Source organism: Malaya genurostris, chromosome 3 (assembly GCF_030247185.1).
Source record: "Malaya genurostris strain Urasoe2022 chromosome 3, Malgen_1.1, whole genome shotgun sequence".
NCBI lineage: Eukaryota > Metazoa > Arthropoda > Insecta > Diptera > Culicidae > Malaya > Malaya genurostris.
The window spans coordinates 238,202,321-238,219,998 of record NC_080572.1 but is presented as its reverse complement, the minus strand read 5'-3'; positions in this window follow the sequence as shown (position 1 = coordinate 238,219,998).

Genomic DNA, 17,678 nt, shown 5'->3' with positions numbered 1-17,678 from the left:
TTTTGATCAAGGTAGTATGCTCTAATAATAATTTTAATGCAAAATTTATGATGTAGCGTTGAAGACAGCTACAAGTATTTAATACAGGGTCCGCCATCTAACTTATTTTTTACTAGCGGTTGTTTCGACATTGGTAACCTTAGTGTCACTTCTGATTTGACAGAAACTTAGTTATTTCCTTCCGCTGAACGAAAATGGTTGTCTATACGCTTGAGAAACGCGTGAAAATAGTTCAGTTTTACTTTGAAAATCTGCTTGGCACCGATTTTTGCCAAAAAATCATCTTCTCGGATGAGGCACATTTTCATCTCGGCGGGTATGTTAATAAGCAAAGTTGTCGCATCTGGGGGACGGAAAACCCGCACGTTATCATGGGGAAGCCGATGCATCCTCAGAGAGTGACGGTTTGGTGCGGATTTTGGTCTGGCGGCATCATTGGGCCATTTTTCTTCGAAAATGAGGCAGGAGCCGCCGCCACGGTCAATGGCGAGCGCTACCGCGCCATGATTAGCGATTGGTTCTTCCCATTACTTGAAGAGGAAGACTTGGACACCATTTGGTTCCAACAAGACGGCGCTCCGTGCCACACAGCCAACGCTACGATCGATCTTCTGCGCACAGTCTTCGAAGATCGAATTATCAGTCGAAATTCGGATGTCGTTTGGCCGCCTCGGAGCTGTGATTTGACGCTGTTAGACTATTATCTTTAGGGGGCTGTCAAAGATAAGTGTTATGTGGACAAGCCAGAGACAATTCAAGCCTTGAAGGACAACATTCGTGCAGCCATAGCTGAAATAAAGCTGCATACAATCGAAAATGTACTAAAAAACTGGACCGACCGTATGGCGTACTGCAAGGCCAGCCGAGGCAGCCATTTGAATGAAATTATATTCCACAATTAACCGGAAGGATTGAACTTTAATATGAAAAAATAAAAATTTCAAATCGGATGAACCGTTTGTGTTTTATTGCATGTTTAAAAAAAAAGTTACACGGCGGACCCTGTAGTATTAAAAATGCTACTTGGGAAATTATATATACAAGTTTTATGATTGAATTTTGTTTTCATTGCATATGTAATGTTGCATTACTGCAACTTATATGATATTTTTTTATATATATGCAAGTTTTGCGCATATTTCAAATAGATAAATCTTGCACAACTTATCTTCAAACTACTAGTTTATAATTTCAAGTCATTTGTTTTCTAAACATGAAGAAAACTACACACACTGCCCCAAACAGTTGTGGGGCGGACAAAATAGTGCAAGTTCAGCAGCACAATTTTCTGTACAACAAGGTTATCAATCAGACTTATAGTTTCTGTAGAATACGACTTGTTTTACTATGGGGACCCTTTTCAAAACTTACCCTGTACAAGAATGGATAGAACACAATCGTGAGTATCTCTTGCTGCATATGTTCAGCAATTTATGATAACATTTTCAGTAGCCTGAGATATCCAAAAATAACTAAAAATTTAGTCTAAAATGTTTGGTATGACCGAGCATTAAGGTGAAATTCAGTACCAAAATAAGGCGCGCAAAATTCCATACACATGAATTCAACGAATTTATCGTACAAAGCGTATCCGACACATAGAAATATGGAATATGTTCAGTGATTGAGTGCTGTGGGCTTACGATTACGACACGTTTTGTTAGCTAGTAAAGCAGACACTAATTATGGATGTTTATAAACCATGAGTATTTTTAATTGTCGAATATGAGGAGACATTTTTGTGCATGTTGTTTAAAACGGTCAGTTTGGTCATTCAATTTATAACCCAAATGCTCTCAAAATTGACTTGCTCGTCTATAGCGAAACTGTTCATTCTTTAACGATTTATCAAATTTAATTGGTTTGACGTAAAGTCGCCATAACTATGTTCAGTTTTTACAATGACTGAGTGGAAACATATATTGGAGAAGCCAAATGAATGAGAAACTCACAGAAAAAATGATTTTTCGGAAAAAGAAACACTCAGAGACAGGACTCGAACCTGCGTTCTTAAGTGATCCGTACATACGCGCTACCATTTCGCCACCCTAAGCTTTGTGATAGACACGGATCTACCACATGACCGGGTTTGGTAAAGCGTACACCGCTGACGATAACCAACGACTGGTACAATAGAGAAGGCAGCAAGTGATTATAAATATACTTTCCTACCCAGTGCTTGAGCAGAAGAATAGGTAAAGAGCGAGAAGACTAGTCTATGTTGTCTGATGAACAGAAATGATGTTTGGATATATGATACCGGTCGTGAGGCGGCTAGGACTTGTTCGATGTATGCTTTGCCAGCGCTTTGTTTGAGCGTATCTTTTTTCAAAAAATCTTTTTTTCTGTTAGTTTTTCATTCAATTGGTTTCTCCAATATATGTTTCCACGCTGTCATTGCAAAAACTGTTCATTCTGTGTTACAGATCAAAATCTTTGCATGAACAATGTACTGCTCATTTGGTTTATAAGTGAGAGATGTGAGTGTGATACTTGTTGCGGACGACTGATCACCTATATCATATCACCTATCTATGTAATTCTTTAAAAACATTTTAATACCCATATACATGGTAGTTTCTATAGACAATACGAGAGGTGAAAATTTGGCTTTTCATCACAATACACTACATTCATAAAACATTTTTTTAAATATTCTTATGAGTTTAGAGTTTCTAAATTCAAACAGCCAAAATCGAGCAGATTCGAAGAAAGTTTGTTCTATTGTATACTCTTTTTGATTGATGACTTATTATATGTTTATCAAATATGACACTTTCCAAAAGGTGCCCCAGAAAGTACAAAAATACGATTATTTTGCGTTATAAATTGAAAATATTTGGTTACATTTCATATTTTAACATGTTATACGTCGCTCGTCGCCATAATTTTCCTTACTAAGATTCTACATAAATGCATTTCTATTATGTTTATTTACCTCTTTTATAATAAATCGGTAAAGAATTCGCTAAAACTAAACAACAATTTTACTATGAGTGAAAAAGTATGTCAGTTTTATTTGTATTTACGTCATCCAGTTCCAGTCCATCTCTGAAATCACCCACCCGTCTTTTTTGGCTAGCGGAGAGCATCATTCTTCTCATATATTTCTTTAAAGAGATTTGCAGTCATTACAGTCAGGCATATGTTGCGTGCAACACAATTAGAACAGCCAATTTGAAAATGTTTGATAAGTTGCACAATTGTTTGAGTTACTTCATATAACATAATAAGTGCAACATGAGCAAGTTGGTGATTTGTTGCACTATTGTTTTTTTGTGTATCTGAATTTGCTCTACTATGATTTTTTGGGAGCGGGTCATTTCGCCGACAGCCATTTCGCCGAAAGTCATTTCGCCGAATGCCATTTTGCCGAAAGTCGTTTCACCGAAAGGGTCATTTCGCGGAAAGAGACATTTCGCCGAAAGGGTCATTTCGTCGAAAGGGTCATTTCAAATACATCATATAATTTTTTTGTGTTATTATGCCTCCTGTATAACTGATATTGCGCAGCCACATAACCGAAGCCAAGATAGCTGGGCGGTATATAGTGGCATAAAGGCGGGTCGGAAGCGCCTTTTCAATTAATAAACGGAAAATTTCACATACATTTGCTGGGTAGACACACCTATGCAATTGCTTTGATGCTTAGTGACTAATAGTCAACGAGTTTCCTTGGGAACTTCGTCCTGAGCTTCATGAATCAATATTTACTCAAGAAGTACAATTGTAGATAAAAAAACGGACTTTCGGCGAAATGGCTTTCGGAGAAATGACTTTCGGCGAAATGACCCTGATCCGATTTTTTCAATAGTATTGTGAATCTTAACAGTGATAAGTTGCTTAACAGATTGTAATAGGTTGGTAAAATTCTTTCTAACATATCGAAGATAAATAACAATTCTAGAACAACTGTTGAGCATCTGAGTTGCATTTGCTACTTGGGTACAAAGATAGATTTGTGAAAACCGGTCATTTTCATTTCGTCATTTGACAATTCTGATTTCACGATTGCCCGAAATCATTTCAATTGAAAGATAATTCTCGAACGAGGGTTAGTTCCCCGTGATATCTAGTTTATTATAAAACTGCTGTTAGAATTCGAGGTTGGCAAACGTTGGCAAAAGTTTCATAATTAATTCAGTTCAAAAGTAATAAGCAACAGAAACATAATGAACGGGAGAATTCTGGAACTGATGTTGCAAGTTTGTAGATCTTCCGTCTGTTGTATACATTTATTAATAGCTTTCAGGTAAATATAACGAAAATATCTAACATATCTGACTACATCACTCAAGTTGAGTTGAACTTAATTTTATCTAGTGATCGATACGTAATTGTAGCTCCTTATATGTCGATGAGGTAACGAACAAAATTCAATCATAATTTTGTACACTTTGAATGGTCTTTTTTAAAACGTTAATAAACTTAATTTTTCACTGGAATTCTTTGAATAACAAAAACAAATAACTGTTCTATCGAAGCCTAAACAGTTATGAAAGCAAATATCCAACCTTCATGGCCGACAAACGATAAACAATAAACTAAATCGTTTCACAAATATCAATTACCGCTAGGTAACCCTTTCCCAATCAACCCAAACAATCGGACTGAGCGACATTTCGACAAGAAGTTTCCCCTTCCGAATCTGGTCCTTCTTCTCCCAGAGCATATAATTACCTATGCATATAATTGTTCAATTTACTTCTGACACTCGTTATTATTAGTCAACCGAAATTGAAGATCCGACGGGCAACCCTTTCGGTTTACGGCTTCCACAATCATATTTTCGTGTGAAAGCAAGTGAAAACTGTCAACCCTTTCATGCTCGACCCAAAACCCGATATGACCTTGTTACCCAAAGTGCCACCACCACCACCATTCGGCAATGAGTTTAAAGAAAAGGATTGAAAGTGAAACCGGTGCCTTGAATTGTACCGCTAGCCGTTCGAACGAAAGAAAAGTGTCCCTTTTGTTTATCCCTCTAACGGGTTAACTTTTGGGTGATTTCACAACAAATAAGTTGTAAAGTTATGATTTTATGGTTTCCAGAAGGGGTACGAGTGTTCGTTGGTGAAAGCAGAGCATTTTTTATTGTTTTATAAAATAGAAACAGTTTCCGGAAAAAAAAGGATTACGATTAGATTGCTACATTTAAAAGCTGCTTTTTTTTATCGTTGGTTCCAGAACATGCAGCCCGGCTGCAGTTTGTCTGAAGAAATAATCGTTCGAATTTGTTGTCATCCTTAAATCCCAGAAGGAGGATAATTGAGTATAATTTTCTAACCCACTACGGTTTCACTAGGTTTGAACCCCGAAAATCGCTGTATCACTCGTCAATAGGTTCTCGGCCGATTTATGGCTCAGATGACTGTCAAAGAGCTCAGCCTTGACAATGGACTTCACAACTGATCTTCGCCCTCGCATTCACAGACCGCATTCTATTTTTTTTTTGTTCACTGTCCCAAAAGGAAAAAGGTGTTCGAAAATCTTTTCAATATAAAAAATAATTTTACGCGTGCAATTTTTGTATAACAGTCTAAAAAAACGAGAAGCAGCTTTCGATCGCTCCCTTGTTGAGGGACTCAAGTGAGACGACTAATAATAGGATCGATCTTCTCCCAATTTCGACCGGGGCATTGTCCCAATCCGGTTGAACAAATCCGAGTTCATTCAAAGGCGCACAGGGACACATCTCCAGTGCCATTGTAGTCGAGTTCGTTCGAGGCTCATTGCTTGGTTTTTAAACTTGCTTTGTAGCGTTATTAATTCTTCACCATTTTCCCATTCACGGAATCATTCATTCCTGATTATTTGTCCGAGAAATGAAACACATTGTGTTCTGCTATTCGCTAAATTAATGTGAATTAGGTCCACAGTCAGAGGTGACAGCATGTCTGGTCCTGTGGAAATTGGCATCGGGCATGTTTATGCTGACTTGGTCAATGGCTGTTAAGAGAGCCTGTTCTAATTGTGATTTAAGAGCTTTGTTGTTCTTTTTGTGTACTTCTGAGGCAATTTCAGAATTCCAAGCCAGCTGGTTCTGAATTATTGATCTGCAATTGTATTCCCAATGGCGTACAGTTGTTAAGACATAGTCTTCTTCAAACTGATCCAGTTGAAAATTACTTAAGTACACTCTTAGAAAAAATGAAATTCACGCTTGACATAAATTCAAGCATGCTGTAATTTCTGACACAGTGATGACACAGTATTACATCTATTAGCATGTAAAAATGATTTTTGTGTCTGTTTCGATGTAAACTTCAGCCGAATCAATTGTTGAGTTAAAGATATGACTTATCCTTACATGTTTTTAATTGTCAATTTAAGTGAATTACGACGCTCTTTTTATGTTCATCTATATAGACGTAAATTTACCCGATTTTTCCTAAGTGTGTAGTCTTTGATTTGAAATTCGTTTTTATCCAGTATCCAGTTTACTTTATTCTGCAGGAAATAGGCTAGCATCATCGCCACCATTTTTGCATTGCTCAGGTTTTTACTTCCAGTCACAACCTGACGAGAAACAGGTTAGTAAAAACGTGCTTAATCCACCTAGCAGTGAGATGATACCTTTTTTATCAATCCGTATGTGTTTTTTGCATGAATATTTTTCGGTGTTTCAGTTTTCATGACATTATTCTAATGTCCGTCGTTTTAAGTGGCAATTAGAGATTTTAATCACTCATTACTCTATAATGTCGAAACTGCAAATCGGATCGAATTTGAATCTAAAAGTGTAACAATCGATTAAACATTCCATGATATGTCGAAGTAATTTCCACTTTAGAGTTTAGGGTAATTTAAGGTACTCCCAGACCCGATATTCAGGAACCAGCATAACCCAAACCGCATGGTCATATGACGAATAAATTGCAATATTTTTGAGTCCAACTTTAAAGCTTTTCGGGATTGTCATTTTCTATATCGGTTTGAATTTTAAAAATTCATCATCCTGTAATTCCATAATCAGAAGTCAGAATTGGATAAAATTGGATTTATTTTAATTTGAACTTTTGGAATACAACCAAAAATGAAATAAGTTTATTTGGTTATCGACTATCAAAATCTGCTAACCGGATAAAACTGATTAATTTGTGTTAAATAGACATTTTTATTATTAAAGAAAATGAATTTTAATTTCGTTCCACATATCATCCTGTAGTTCCGGAACCAGAGGTTGGAACCAAACATAATTCAGGAACCTTGTTTGGGAGTATACGACTTTTCATATGAATCTGAGTTTGTAGAAAACGGTTGAGTCATCTCCGAAAAAAATTGAGTGAAATTGTTTGTCACACACGCATTTGCTGATCTCGACGAACTGATTCGAATGTTATGTTCTCCCAGCATTTAATGCTGTAAATAGTTTAAATCAATATAATTATGGAATTGCTTTCAACTCGAAAATTCTGCCATCATCTGTTTTTCATATGTCATATTCGAACGATTATGTTGCCAAAAACGAACCGTGCTAAAATCGGTCCGAGGCAAAATATCATGCTGTACACAGTCTTTTGGGTACTTAGAAACAAATGTTTGTAACAGTATAAAAAATCATGTTTCACATTGCTCCCAAGCATTTCTTTGCCAGACAGCGCTCAAAACTTTTACTGCTGGAATAGGGGAAACAGTCGCTTGCACAAAAATGTCGATATCTCCGTTAAAAATGGATGGATTTTACCAATCTATGGCTTGTTGGATAGGTATTACCGTGCGGAATCTAAGTCTGAAAATATATTCTGTTTTCAAGATCAATTGTTACAGATACTGTCAAAAAATTTTGACATACAACTTTGTATAACTCAAAAAGTAAACATCCGATCTCAAAACAATTCAATAGCGTTTTGGGTGACGGGGAGACCTTTCATTTGCGACTAGTTTGATCAAAATCGGTCCAGCCATCTCTGAGATCTCGACCTCTTAGTTCACAAAACACATACAGACACACACACATACATACACGGACATTTGCTCAGTTCGTCGAGCTGAATCGATTGGTATATGACATTCGGTCCTCCGGGCCTTGGAAAATTTTTCTAAAGTTGGAGCGAATTCTAATCCTATTTTTTATATTTATAAGAAGGTAAAAACGCAAAATTTCAATTTTTAATAAATTTCTTTATTACACGGGTAAAAATCTTTTGCAGGTACCATGATTTTTCATTCATTAAATCATGAACCATGGCTTCTCATAAAATTTCAAGGGCAAAATGATGGATATCATGAAAATTTTCATGTTATTGTTCATGATATTAATCGTTTTGATCTGAAAATCCTGAATTATTATTCATGATAGGCATGGTTCATGATTTCATGATTTTTAATCATGGTTCCGGGAATAGATTTTTATCCGTGTATCGCCTTCACTAAAGCAGAGATGGCGCTAGTAGTAAACCAGTAACCACGTCTTTCTAGAAAACTAACCTTTGCTTGAAACGGGTCAAAATTCGATCCGACCAGAAACAGCTGAGTTATCGAGGTTGGAGTAAAGTCGTTTTGTAGTTTGTTCAAAAAATGGATATGGGTAAAAACATCGTGCAAGCGAAACAATGGATTGAAAAATGTTATCCCGACTCTTGTCCATCAAAAGCAACGATTTGTTGGTGGTTCGCCGAGTTTAAGCGTGGTCGTACTGACAAACATGGCGCGGAACGCTCGGGTAGACCTGTGGAAGCCGTTACACCGGAAAATGTGAGTGAAGTGACAAAAATTATAATGAAAGATCGTAAAGTGAAGCTCCGTGAGATTGCTGAGATGACACAGATATCATATGGAAGTGTATTTACTATCCTTCATGAAAAATTGAGCATGAACAAGGTTTTTTCCAAGTGGGTGCCGCGATTGCTTTCGATGGAACATCCTGCACCCTGTCACAAGTCGATGAAAACAATGGCGAAATTGAACGAATTGGGCTTTGATCTGCTTCCCCACCCCCCCTACTCGCCAGATTTAGCCCCCAGTGACTACTGGCTCTTTGCTGATCTTAAAAAAAATGCTCCAGGGAAAAAGATTTGGCTCAAATGAGGAGGTCATCGCTGAAACTGAAGCTTATTTTGAAGCGAAAGATAATTTTTTTTTTAAACATGGTATTGAAAAATTGGAAAATCGTTGGATTCATTGTATCACCCTAAAAGGTGACTATGTTGATGAATAAAAAAAAATTTGCAAAAAAAATGTTGTTTCCATTGTTAGTCTCGGGACTTATTGATCCATGTGTTACTCTCCTCATGCGGCAATACATACATGCCAACGCTTGATCCAATTTTCCATACAAGTTTTATAGGCCGCCACGCAGCGAATATTCTTTTATGGTCTCTATGGTCTCAAAACGCGTTCCCCGCAATGGCAATTTGAGTCTGGGGAAGAGGAAAAAGTCACACGGGGCCATATCTGGAGAGTTGGTTGATGATATTGATTGAGTTTTTGGCCAAATACTGCGACACAACCGACGCTGTTTTTGAATGAAATTCAGCTTTTTTGGCACCAGCCGAGAAGCGACGCGTTTCAAACCCAAAACATCAGTTAAAATGTGTTCGACTGATCCATAAGAGATGCCCAACAACACAGTAATCTCTCTAATCGGTACAGAACGATTTTGCAACACGATTTGCTTCGCCGATTCAATGTTTTCTTCAGTAACAGATGTTGTTGGGCGGCTAGGGATCTCATCATGATCCAAGCTTGTACGACAAAGGCCTTTTCTAACATTTTCAACGTTTCGGAATACTTAAATCCATTTGCAACACAAAATTTGATGCACGCACGTTGTTCTAAATTTTCATCCATTATAAAAATTGCCACACGCCAAACAAAAACTAATCGTACGATATGCGTCAAAATTTGACAGAATGCGTATAAAAGTGTTGCCAACGTTGAGAGAATAAAAGTTTACCGATTGGACAAGCGCGGGAATTTTAAAATGAAAATTCCAGTTCTTTTTTTATCATAAGGTAAATCCTAGCCGCCTCACGACCGATATCCCATCCAAACATCTTCTGTGTTCATCAGACAACAAGCACTAGTCTTCTCGGTCTATACCTTTTATTCTGCTCAAGCAATGGGTAGGAGAGTATATTTATAATCACTTGCTGCCTTCCGATTGTGCCAGTCGCTGGTTGGTTACCGTGCAAAGTTTTGCATAGTAAAATATTTAAGCATGTACATTACATTGGATTTTCATATAACTAGTATATTTTCTACGAAAGTTATGTTATTGGTTACGAACATTCAGTTTTTTCATTATCATCGAAGTTTTATATACACTCTTAGCAAAGCTTGTAACACTTCCTAATATATAATCTACTTAAAATCTAATGAATATGAAAAATATTTTTTTTTCAGTGTAGGTATTTGCCAAAGTTACCGAAAAAGTGCGGTGGGGCGAATTGATACACTAATATTTATTTCAGGGGTGGAAATATGCAAATTTTTTGATTCACAGAAAATAAAAATAGTCAGTATTAGCTTTTCATATCACTTATTTATTGTAGATATGTTTTAGATAAAAGTTTTTGCCCTTAATCTTATAGAAAAATCCTAAAATTGCCAAACAAACTTTTGAAACCGATTATCTGAGGAGAGATAGAAATTACATTCCGAAATAGGGTTACGGCTCCCTATTTCATCTGAGCTCCTATTTCCATCTCATCCCGTCACCTCATTACTTTGAACATGGATAATATTTAACAACCTACCTGTACCAAACTGTGAAATGTTTTAATATGATTATAAAATCTATTACCACACTTTCCCATTGAAAGAAATGGTTTTAAATTCTTCGGTGATCGTTTTCATCATTCAAAATAAGCTCACTTTTCAATTTAGGACACATTTTTGTCTCAAGATTTACAGTTCGTCATGTTTCTGATTATCTACTAATCGATTCGTCTCAAAACATGATAATTATTTTGCACAATTCGGTACTAACATGTGATTAGGGAATATCGTGCGATATGCCCTTTTGAAAGTTACTAAAAATAATGCTCATTACTCAAGTTTTAAACATGAAATTCAAGCATATTGTGCACAATTTAGTAGATTGGGCTTCTATCTACGAGATTATATCGATTATTGTGAAAATGAAGGTAGTAGAGCCGAGTAATGAGCATAATATTTTGTAACATTCGCAAGGGCCTATCGTGCGATAGGCCCTAATCACATGTTACTACCGAATTATACTACCATTGAATGCTGGATGACTTCATAATTAGTAATGTTCACTTGTCACTTGTTTAGTTAACGATTAAAAACTTCAAAAATTACCCGACAAGCAATAAAAGTATTCAACAATATGAGATGAAAGTTTTTCACTTAGTTCACTTGATTGCGCTTTGTTTTCATCTCATTTGGTTTCGCAAAGTTGCCAAGTTATTTAATAATGTTACAAAACAAAAATTGTTTTTCTTCTTCAAATTATCATCAAAAAGTATGTTTTTGGTCTCCGTGACATTAGTTTAATTATATTATTGATATTAATATTTCAATAAAACTGTTTCTGCTTCGAATATTACCAGAAAGAACATGTTGAATACTAATGAAATAACCATGGTGACAAATCTAGTACCACTGGTTTCATTCCGCTATACGTCAACATAACGCTGTGAAGTGTGTGTGTTTCATCGGCTATGCACAGAGATGCCAGATATTTTCATAGAACATATGTATTACTTTGCATAGAAAGTCTATATCTGCTCTATCTGTTTTCACTAATAAAATGGTGTTAATCATAATCACTTATCTGCATAAAAGATTTCCACTTTAACATGTGATTTGTCCGTTGATTAATAAACTTTTAAAGAATCACTGCAATCAAATACTAATACTCAGAGAGAAAAGTCTAATTTTATACTTCTCACTTTTTATGAACCTGTATGAATCTGTATTAAATTTAGGAAATCTGTATAAAATCTGTACATTGATTCAAATCAGTATGCGAACGCAAAAATCTATACAATACAGATAAATCTGTATAAATGGCATCTCTGGCTCTGCATTTTGTTTTAAGAAGGGCTAATGCCTAAATAGTAACAATTCCGTTTTTGGTTTTATTTAAAGTTCACCATTACTAATTTATAGGATGAATAAAGGACCAACGATAGGATGGATAAAATCTATTGAGATGAAATTGGGAGCAGAGTAGTGAACACATCATAAGTGTTTTTAGCTGTTTCATGAATATTAGTTAAATTTTCAAGAAATGTGAATCAATTCTCAACGTGGAGCAAGGCGAATGAAGCAGTAATATGAAAAAGTTATAGTAATTTTAGTGGCTAAATTGGGGTTTTGAGGCGACGTTCTTACAAATGAGATGAAGTAGGGAGCCCTTGCCCTACGTATCTGTATTATAACGTTTGATAGATTTTTGTGAAAATTGTGACTATGTGAGAGTGTAGTGATGTGACATAGTAAAATTAAACGATACAACAACAGTACTATTAGTGACAATATTCTACTAACAGCTCCAACGAAAAACTAGTGTCAAAAATAATTTTCAATCATATCTTTCAAAATCATAATACGTAAACATATACAAAAAAGAACCCCACAATTTCATCATTGAGACATTTCGAACTTCTCCAGAGTTTTGGAAAGCTGCAGACTTGAGTTTCAATTTTACTCCACAAAATGAATATGGCCAACTATCAGGTGTACAACTTTGCTTCCGCCGTTTTCCGATAGATGACTGTATCGGCTGAGGCTGGTTAAAATACATAGACGATAATGCCTTTGAAGTGAGTGTGTACAGACCTAACGAATTGTCATCGCCGTTTCAGTGACAGTTGTTCTTGTTTTCGTATTATTCACGCTCGAATATGTCTGTTTATGTGCCCAATTCTCGCCATTTGCGGGAAATTTTACCTTTCTGTTATAATTCGAAAAAAATGCAGCTGAAGCGCATCGAATGCTCTCAGAAACTTACGGTGATGCTGCTCTGAGTAAAAGAACGTGTCGGGGCTGGTTTCAAAGTTTTAAAAATTGTGACTTCGATGTCGAAGACAAACATGGTGGTGGAAGAGAAAAAACCTTCAATAATGAATAACTAGAAGCATTGTTTGATGAAGATTCGTGCCAAACCCAAAAGAGCTTGCCGAATCGTTGGGAGTGAGTCAGCAAGCTATTTCAAAACATCTTAAGGCCCTGGGCATAATTCAGAGAGAAGGAAACTGGGTGCCGTACGAGTTGAAACCGAGGGACATCGAGTGCATGTGAGCAACTGCTTCAAAGACAAAATTGTAAGGGGTTTTTACATCGAATCGTAACCGGTGATGAAAAGTGGGTTCGATACGATAATCCTAAACGCAGAAAATCATGGGGAAAGCCCGGGCATATGTTACTAAATCGTCGGAGGCAAAACCGAATATTCACAGCCCCAAGGTTATGATTTGTATTTGGTGGGATCAGCTCGATGTGATTTACTACGAGCTCTTAAAACCGAGTGAAACCATCACAGGAGATCGCTACCGAACGCAACTGATGCGCCTTAGTCGCGCGCTAAAAGAAAAGCGTCTACAGTACCAAGAGCGACATGGCAAAGTCATTCTCCAACACGACAATGCTCGGCCTCACATCGCAAAAGTGGTCAAAAAGTACCTGGAAACGCTGAAATGGGAAGTTTTACCCCACCCGCCGAATTCCTCAGATGTCGCCCCTTCTGACTTCCACCTATTCCGTTCGGTGGCACACGGCCTTGTAGATCAACATTTTCAATCCTTCGAAGAGTAGGAAAAATGGATTGCTTCATGGATAGTGTCAAAAACGAACTCCTTTTTTCGAGCCGGGATCCGAAAATTGCCGGAAAGATGGGAGAAAGTTGTCGCTAACAACGGACAATACTTCGAATAATACATCTGTAAGCCCTTTTTCGCAATATAGCTTTTAATTTTGGAAAAAAAACGTCACATATCAGTTCGTGTTGAACACTCAAAGCGATCGGTTCATATATCGTTGCTGCTCATCACATTTCGTTTTTCTGTCTCATCGTATTCTATAGTGCGTAAACGACAACTCGACATTCGGAGGAAAATCTTTCAATAATTAGTTTTTTGGAGTAATTGGTGATTGTCCCGTTGTTGCCGTTACTTGCCGAACCACGCACAAAGATAGGCCTCCTCGGAGTGCCGATTAGCACGTGCCCCGCTCGATATTGAGGTTGTGTTCTAACCTTTCATTTACCGCGGAAATCTACGATATAGATCAAGGCTCCTGTTCTGCCTCGCCGCTCATGGCGAAGGCACTTGATCCTTTTCCCCCCATTGGGGAACAAACGGAAAGTTGCTCGAATTTCTTCGATAATGGCTTTGCCGGCCCCCTTCTACCGGACTACATGGACAAAACCGGCCTTTCCGGTCCGATTCACGTGCTTCGCATGGAAGCAATATCGGGTGTTTTACCTAAAAACCCATTCTTGATAAGGAAATCAGTAGAAAATTGCGTTGGATCGAAAATCGACGGTGCTTTTCCAGAAAATAAAGGTACAACGTATGCCCTCAAGATACGGAGTAAAGCTAAAAAAAAAACCCTTCTTAATCCACCTAGTGGTGCGATAATGCCTTTCTCTTCTTTCATAACAGTCTCATGAAAATATGTTTCATACTTTTATTAAATAATTTTGGATACTAATTTTGACACCAATTGATTCAGATTGATTCGAGTAGGTCACAAAAGCATGCTTCAGAGTTTATGTCACACAGTCAGCATCATTTTTCCAAACTAGTGCTTGACATTTGCGTTGCCTATTTGTATAAGAACAGTGATGCTAATCTAAAAAAAGCCTTCTTAGTCCACTTAGTGGGATTTTCATATATCTTGAAAAATCACCATAGGGGGGAGTACATGAAATTTTCGAAATCGAAAAAAAATTTTTGATGCCAAACGGCTTAGAATTGCATGAAACGTCAAAATATAGTGTCATCTCGAAAAAAAAATTTTTTGAAAATATCGACTTTTTGGGACTTAGAAAAAATATGAAAATTTTTCTAAGTCCCAGAAAGTTGATTTTTTCAAAAAAATTTTTTTTTGAGATGACACTAAATTTCGATGTTTTATGCAGTTTTAAGAGTTTTGGCATCAAAAAAAATTTTCGATTTTGGAAATTTCATGTACTCCCCCCTATGGTGCTTTTTCAAGATCGATAATTGTCAAACCTTTACCACCGGGCAGCACCCCTTAAGCATGTCCGATTTAGGTCAAATTTTGCATGAAGGCTTTTTTCGAGGTGCTTAAACTTTTGAGCACTAGAACTTTACGAAAATAGAGTTGATCCCAAAATTTTGGCACCCTTATATATACAAGAGCGGTAAAAATCAACGTGTTTTGTCGGTTACGTCACTTATACCATCATATATCTGGAACCAAAAGTCACAACCATTTGATCTTCGAACTTGATCAACGGCCCGACAGTAGCTTTCAAACGAGCCCAAGTTTGTTAAAATCGGATCAGCCATCTCTGAGAAAATTGAGCGCGTTCAAATACAACGCTTTTTGTCGGTTACGTCACTTATACAATCATATCTCCGGAACCAAAAGTCACAACCATTTGATCTTCGAACTTGATCAATGGCCCGCCAGTAGCTTTCAAACGAGTCCAAGTTTGTTCAAATCGGTTCAGCCATCTCTGAGAAAATTGAGCGCGTTCAAATACAACGCTTTTTGTCGGTTACGTCACTTATACAATCATATCTCCGGAACCAAAAGTCACTCCATTTTATCTTCGAACTTGATCAATGCCCCGATAGTAGCTTTCAAACGAGCCTAAGTTTGTTAAAATCGGTTGAGCCATCTCTGAGAAAATTGAGCGCGTTCAAATATCTTCGAAAAGTGCACACACATACACACATACACACATACACACACACACACACACACACACACAGACATTTTCCGATCTCGTCGAGCTGAGTCGAATGGTATATAACACTATGGGTCTCCGAGGCTCCGTTCGAAAGTCGGTTTTTCCAGCAATTCTAATACCTTTCTATAGAGAAAGGCAAAAAGCCTTCTTAGTCCACTTAGTGGGATTTTCATATATCTTGAAAAATCACCATAGGGGGGAGTACATGAAATTTTCGAAATCGAAAAAAAATTTTTGATGCCAAACGGCTTAGAATTGCATGAAACGTCAAAATATAGTGTCATCTCGAAAAAAAAATTTTTTGAAAATATCGACTTTTTGGGACTTAGAAAAAATATGAAAATTTTTCTAAGTCCCAGAAAGTTGATTTTTTCAAAAAAATTTTTTTTTTGAGATGACACTAAATTTCGATGTTTTATGCAGTTTTAAGAGTTTTGGCATCAAAAAAAATTTTCGATTTTGGAAATTTCATGTACTCCCCCCTATGGTGCTTTTTCAAGATCGATAATTGTCAAACCTTTACCACCGGGCAGCACCCCTTAAGCATGTCCGATTTAGGTCAAATTTTGCATGAAGGCTTTTTTCGAGGTGCTTAAACTTTTGAGCACTAGAACTTTACGAAAATAGAGTTGATCCCAAAATTTTGGCACCCTTATATATACAAGAGCGGTAAAAATCAACGTGTTTTGTCGGTTACGTCACTTATACCATCATATATCTGGAACCAAAAGTCACAACCATTTGATCTTCGAACTTGATCAACGGCCCGACAGTAGCTTTCAAACGAGCCCAAGTTTGTTAAAATCGGATCAGCCATCTCTGAGAAAATTGAGCGCGTTCAAATACAACGCTTTTTGTCGGTTACGTCACTTATACAATCATATCTCCGGAACCAAAAGTCACAACCATTTGATCTTCGAACTTGATCAATGGCCCGCCAGTAGCTTTCAAACGAGTCCAAGTTTGTTCAAATCGGTTCAGCCATCTCTGAGAAAATTGAGCGCGTTCAAATACAACGCTTTTTGTCGGTTACGTCACTTATACAATCATATCTCCGGAACCAAAAGTCACAGCCATTTTATCTTCGAACTTGATCAATGCCCCGATAGTAGCTTTCAAACGAGCCCAAGTTTGTTAAAATCGGTTGAGCCATCTCTGAGAAAATTGAGCGCGTTCAAATATCTTCGAAAAGTGCACACACATACACACATACACACATACACACACACACACACACACACACAGACATTTTCCGATCTCGTCGAGCTGAGTCGAATGGTATATAACACTATGGGTCTCCGAGGCTCCGTTCGAAAGTCGGTTTTTCCAGCAATTCTAATACCTTTCTATAGAGAAAGGCAAAAAGCCTTCTTAGTCCACTTAGTGGGATTTTCATATATCTTGAAAAATCACCATAGGGGGGAGTACATGAAATTTTCGAAATCGAAAAAAAATTTTTGATGCCAAACGGCTTAGAATTGCATGAAACGTCAAAATATAGTGTCATCTCGAAAAAAAAATTTTTTGAAAATATCGACTTTTTGGGACTTAGAAAAAATATGAAAATTTTTCTAAGTCCCAGAAAGTTGATTTTTTCAAAAAAATTTTTTTTTGAGATGACACTAAATTTCGATGTTTTATGCAGTTTTAAGAGTTTTGGCATCAAAAAAAATTTTCGATTTTGGAAATTTCATGTACTCCCCCCTATGGTGCTTTTTCAAGATCGATAATTGTCAAACCTTTACCACCGGGCAGCACCCCTTAAGCATGTCCGATTTAGGTCAAATTTTGCATGAAGGCTTTTTTCGAGGTGCTTAAACTT